Source organism: Brassica oleracea, chromosome C6 (assembly GCF_000695525.1).
Source record: "Brassica oleracea var. oleracea cultivar TO1000 chromosome C6, BOL, whole genome shotgun sequence".
Classification (NCBI taxonomy): Eukaryota; Viridiplantae; Streptophyta; class Magnoliopsida; order Brassicales; family Brassicaceae; genus Brassica; species Brassica oleracea.
In genome coordinates, this window is record NC_027753.1 from 36597039 (window position 1) to 36603565 (window position 6527).

Below are 6527 nucleotides of genomic sequence, written 5' to 3' on the forward strand. Positions count from 1 at the left end.
GTTCAATTAAGTTTGTAACCAAACTTTCATTTCTTCAATGATATTTACCATTTAGCAAAAAAAAAATGATGATCTCAAGGATTTGTGGTCCATCATCTGATGACTCGGACATTTCTTGGTGAGTGAGTACTCTTGTTTCCTCAACTCCATGTTTCGTTTCGCAGCAATTATATGATTGAACATGATTTTAGAGAGCTCTTAAAATATGGTTTTTTTGTGGTTTAAAGCGTAATGAGTTCTTCAGTTTATATAAAGAGGAGGAGCTTGGTATCATGGTATTAATGGAAGGAAATAGTTTTCTCACATAAGGTAACTTCATAGTTATTTAATTATTTTTTGTTGGTCAAACTTTTTCATAAACTTTATTCTAGAGTTTTCTTTTTAGAAACGGCATCTAACTAATACTAAAAGGGTTATATGCTGGCTTGTCCACGTCAGATGAAAAAATCATCCAATTAGATTTTAACGTTTTGCCACGTAATCAAGTGATTTGGTATGTTGGGTTTAAATTTTGTCGTTAATGAGAATGGCTCAGGAAGCCCATTTTATTGAAAGCATCGTGACTTCTGAATGATATATGCGCCTAATCACCTCCTCCTCCTCCTACTTTCCCTTCGCATCTCTTCTACGCGTCCTCTTATTGTGCGGCGCCATCTTCATCTCCTGTGCGCTGTCGGCGCATTCGCCTAATCACCTCCTCCTCCTCCTACTTTCCCTTCGCATCTCTTCTACGCGTCCTGATGTCGAAAGCTCATGTCTACACTGATGTGAACGTGATCCGTCCTAAAGAGTATTGGGATTACGAGTCTGTCAATGTTGAGTGGGGGTAAGATCCAAAGTTTGAGTCTTTTTTTGTGGAATTGATACGAAAGTTTTAGCCTTTATGGCTTTTGATATTTGATCTGTTTGAAGAGAAGTTGTTTGGTTTAGTTCTGTATATGATAGGTAATGATGATGTTTATGTTAAAAGGTTCAAGCTTTCTTCTTTGTGTTTGGTTTCTTTAGGTAGCAAAATGATTACGAGGTAGTGAGGAAAGTGGGGAAAGGCAAATACAGTGAGGTTTTTGAGGGGATTAACATGAACAGCAACGAGAAGTGCATTATCAAGATCCTTAAGCTTGTCAAGAAGAGGAAGGTTAGTGTTTTACATTACTTAAAGTTAGATAGGTTCTTTTGTGAATTGTTATTTATGTGATCCTTTTAACAGATTAGAAGAGAGATTAAGATACTTCAGAATCTCTGTGGAGGCCCAAACATTGTGAAGCTGCTCGATGTTGTCAGAGACCAACACTCAAAAACTCCAAGCTTGATATTTTAGTATGTTAACAGCACAGGCTTTAAGGTTCTTTATCCTACTTTGACTGGCTATGACATCTGATACTACATCTATGAGCTGTTGAAGGTAGTTTTTGTGTAATCCCTTTACCATTCAGTGACTTACAACATATACAGGTTAGTAATAACCTTGAAACTTTCTTGTGATATGATACAGGCATTGGACTACTGCCACTCGCAAGGTATAATGCACAGAGATGTGAAGCCACACAATATCACGATCGACCATGAGCTGCGCAAACTTCGCCTGATAGATTGGAGTCTCGCTGAGTTTTATCATCCTGGAAAAGAGTATAACGTCCGTGTGGTCTCCAGGTTCTGTTATCTAATTTTTTTATTTTAATGTAAACATGTTACATTATACTGTCTTTATCAATAACTAACCTCGATGAAATGTTACCTCTTCAATCAGGTACTTCAAGGAACACGAACTTTTAGTGGATTTACAGGACTATGACTATTCCTTGGATATGTGGAGCCTTGGTTGCATGTTTGCTGGGATGGTGAGTACCTTTGCTACATTTATATGATTATCTGTAGCATGTTTCATATATATATCGATGATCATCTGATTTGCCTTATTATCTTCCCTTGTAGATATTCCGCAAGGAACCTTTCTTCTATGGCCATGACAACCAGGATCAGCTTGTCAAAATTGCCAAGGTAATTTTAATTGTTTTTAGAGGGCATCAAGTTTTTTTTTCCACATCTAAAGAGTATTTGTTTGACTCTTGACTCAGATCCCTGGAACTGATGAATTGAATGCATATCTGAACAAGTATCAGTTAGAACTTGACGCTCAATTAGAGGTACTTTTATTCTTACGAGGAAACTTGAGAATTTTGAGAATTGTTTCAAATCATATCATTCATTCAGCTGAAACGCAGGTTCCTTCTGTAGCATTATATACTATACTTCATCTAGAAAGCTGGTTTCTAAAACAAAATTAACCGGCCTGGGGATGTTTGATATGATTATTACAAATTATATATATATATATACATTGTTGTTAATGTTGTAGCAAATCTTTGTGAAAATCCTAGAGCCATTTGTGAATTCGACTGAAAGTGAACGATGGCGGTCATGATGCATTGTGGCTAGAGATACAGTATATGCGCATGAGCCAAGCCAACTCCTGGCCCTGGGTACTGGGCATACAGCCTCGAGCTTTCTCTTAGCCTCACATGTCGCTTACGGTTACAGGTGATCTCATAGCCTCTTACGCTTACAGTTGATCATGTGCTTTTCACTTATGGCTTTCCAGGTCTGGGGTCAATGCATTACAACCTACGCAATCATTCAAAACTTTTCTAGATCAATGTAATTTATGTCTATATACATTACTAAGTCCATATATATTTATTTCCACACAAGGAGAAGCTTTAGAACCGTAAGAAAGCAATCATGAAACTGCAGACGAAGCAATGATGGAATAATGCCTATGGTCACGACGGAAACTGTTGACAATGACAATAGATATGACAGATCCAGCGTGGTAACATGACTGGCTTTAGAACCCAAGCTGGAGTTGCCCAAAAGCAGAGGCAAAAAGTTGTGATTTCCCTCATTTCCTTGCCTGTCCTATAAAGACATAAAAATACTTTTGGATTGGGTTTTTTGTTAGTGTCCTAAAATGCATGTTTCAGTTCAAATCAGTACGGTATATATATATATATATGTAGTAGCTATGCTTTAACAAATGTTTCCGTAGAAATGTTATAGATCATCTTCCCCACGTCAAACACTGCTTATGTCTGACTTTGAATTCATTTTCAACAATTTGCATGAGATTGAAAGAGTATATATATACCATTTCTATTTCGAATAGTGGGTTTTATTTAACGCCCACTCTGTAAAATATCCAATTGTTTATGTTTACCTATTTAGTTCATTTCTAACCATGACACTAAAACAACAAATTTGAAGTAATATTATCTCTAATAAAATACCTAAGACATCATTCCACTAAATTTGATGTAATATGAACAATATTATACCAAATTTGGTGCAACACAATTTATCACATCAAATATTAGAATAATGTAGTCTATTATTTTTTATTTGATTATAGATATATTAAATTTATTGATTATTTTTAACTTATAGTTATACCATATTTTTAAAAAATTTGTCTGTTTACATTACTATCATTAAACTATTATTATATTTATATTTTTAATTAATAATATAATTACATGAGTATTACCAGTAACATTAATAAGACGTCTTTGTTAAAAATAAATAAATATTAATTAACTAAAAGAAAATAACAAATATAACTAAACAGAAAATAAATTGCCAAATTTAAGAAATAAATATAATTAAGCAATTACAAATAATTAATGTAATAAATTATCAAAATTAAAAAGTTAATAATATAAAGTATTGTTTTGGTGTGATGGTTAGAAATGCCCTTAGTAATGTTGTGTTTTCTTTCTTTTTGTTTTGGATTATGACACTTCTTATTTTTGCATGATATACCTGCAAAATAGGTTTGTTTAGTTACGAAGAGAATTTGATTGAAAATTTATATTACTGGAGACAACATTAAGCAATATAAATTAAGTTTGTACATTTTAACATTTAGACCAAAAAAATTTAAGTTTTTATCATTTTCAATAACCTTTTGCACTAAATTATATGTTTAGAGATATGGTGTCTTTTCAACTATAAAGTAATATAGTAACACTGCTTTCACAATTATCACAATGAGAAATACCTCTTTAGAAACTGCACATTTTTAAAACTTAATTTTGGAAAACTAATGCAGTATTGGCTGAAGGTACAAGTCTCAATGTTTAAGTCTTCAAGAACGATTGCAAAGACACGAATGTGAAACAGATTAAGTTTGTATAATTTGTGTTTAATGGTCATCTAGCCAAAAATAAAAGTTTAAAGATCAAAATAATAACAATAAGTCATGGTTAAACTTAGAGGAAATTAGATAAAGGTACAATATTATTTATATGTCATATTAATTCAACATAACTAAATAGATAATTTCATATAATTAACAATATATTTATTGTGGAAACAACGTCTAAAATAAGTTTTTTTAAACATTCCAAATGAAATGAGCAAATGATAAAAAAAACCTATATAACAAAATAAAAAAATATGTTAATTAATATTATATTTTTATTACAATAATTCATGATCAGGACAGCCCATACCCGGTAGAGGCTCCATTACAATTTACAAAATATACTCTTCTTTTGTAAAAAAATATTGAATATTCTATAAGAAAATTTTAAACCAAAAAAAGACAACAAAATTTTTGAGCCCTAAGCAATCGCCTACTCTGCTTGTGCCATGGACCAGATCTGTTCATGCTAGCTATGCTATATATTATCAAATTTTGTTTTACTCAATTCAATATTGCGCTATCAAACATGTTCAAAATGGTGTAGTCTTAAACCGACATTCAAAAATACTTTAAATTCATGATTTAAATTTATAAAAATGTTACTAAAAAACTTTTTTCTCATACACTTATTTTATAATACAATTTTGATTCTTTATTCAAGCCAGTATACAAACAACACAATAATTCCAAACTAATTACTCATCAAGCGACACAACTTTTCAAAACATGTTATCCGCGCGTAGCGCGGAAAAAGATTCTAGTAACTTTAATAGAGTTACTTAAAAAGCGATTATTGAGTCTAAAATATCCTAAATTATTAAACTGACATAATTATATTTATTTGGAATTGTGGAACAAAAATTCTTTAATTTACTCTAATTAATTACTCATTTAGTTATTTTCTAAATCATAATTAACACTAAATACTGAATTTATTAATTTAAGACTAAAACCAGTAATAGTTTTTTGTATCATGGATGGACTATATATGGTTCATGATTCTTATTAAACTTCAAATTAAGGAAGATGGTTGACCAAAGAAGGTTACCTTAATTATGTTTAGTAAGATATTATCTAAAATAATGTTACATCGGACTGCTTTCTTTGGGGAACTCGGTAGGAGTTAACAATGAGTCCTTTGAATATTCATGAAAATACATTGAAAGATTACAATTAATTACAACAGTATATGAAGACAACATCAAAATAGCTACCTCGTGCGAAAGGTTTTGTAACAACCCGCCCCGTGGGACCCAGGCTCACAGCGCTGCAGCGCTGTGAGCCTGGGTCCCACGGGGCGGGTTGTTACATAAAAGTCAGGACAATTGGTGACAGCTTGTCTTGTGGGAAGGCTGTTAAAGGGTGAGGTCGGGGGTTCGAATCTCACCAACAACCTAATTATGGGGCAGGGAGTTCCCATAATGGAGGGGTTGGGGTCGGTGCGCTGCAGCGCTGTGAGCCTGGGTCCCACGGGGCGGGTTGTCATAGGTTTGGGCTGAGCCCTTTGTATATCAGGTATCTGTATTTTTGAGATTTATATTGAGTCAGGTATATTTTTGTAAATGTAAGTATATTTATCAAAAATATGTCCATGAATTTTTATGATTAAAATTGTAATTGACGAACTAACATTGATCTCGAATTAAGAAGGAAAAGAAGCAATAATCGTGGGAACTGATGAGGAGAGAGCGTGTCTTTGATGTAATTCTTGATGCCGATAGTGATCACATTGTCGTTCTTCTTCTCACGAGGATCATTAGAAGCAAAGTTCCTATCCACTATTAGAAATACAGCATCCTTGTCGTCCTTAGATAATTATGTTTACCCCTTGAACACGCTACTTACTTCATTGTCATCTTCCTCTTGTTTGATCAGTAAACATGAGTCTCTTGTTTGATCACTGTCGCCATGTTTCGTTTGAAACAAAATCAATTGAGAGACTACGAAGCTAGTAGGGCTCTTAACCTGGGGTTTGGTGGTTTATGCGTATGCGCTCTTTTTTTTTGTCACTGAATCAGAATAGCGGGAAAGGTTCCACAACAACAAACTAAGAAGGAAAAGAAATGCAACAAACACCAGTAGGTGCCTAGAATAAGAACAGCAAAACCAATGCAAAGCAAAATTGATAAATTCTAGTTTGGGATCAAAGAAAGTTATGTTTTATTGATTAGAAGCTTGGTTTATATACCAAGCTAAGTAAATCAACAATAGGAAATTGTAAAGAACCAGAAAATCATATTAGAGTCTATCTAAATCTATTTCGTATAATTCCTAAGATAACTAGGAATCATACTCCAATACCCCTCCCCCCCCCCCCCCCCCCCCC

General features: G+C 33.4%; 1 pseudogene; it reads left to right on the plus strand.

Moving 5' to 3' along the window:
• Positions 1-548: 548 nt before the first annotated feature.
• On the plus strand, positions 549-3106 carry LOC106300370 (annotated as a pseudogene).
• The last annotated feature ends 3421 nt before the right edge of the window (positions 3107-6527 follow it).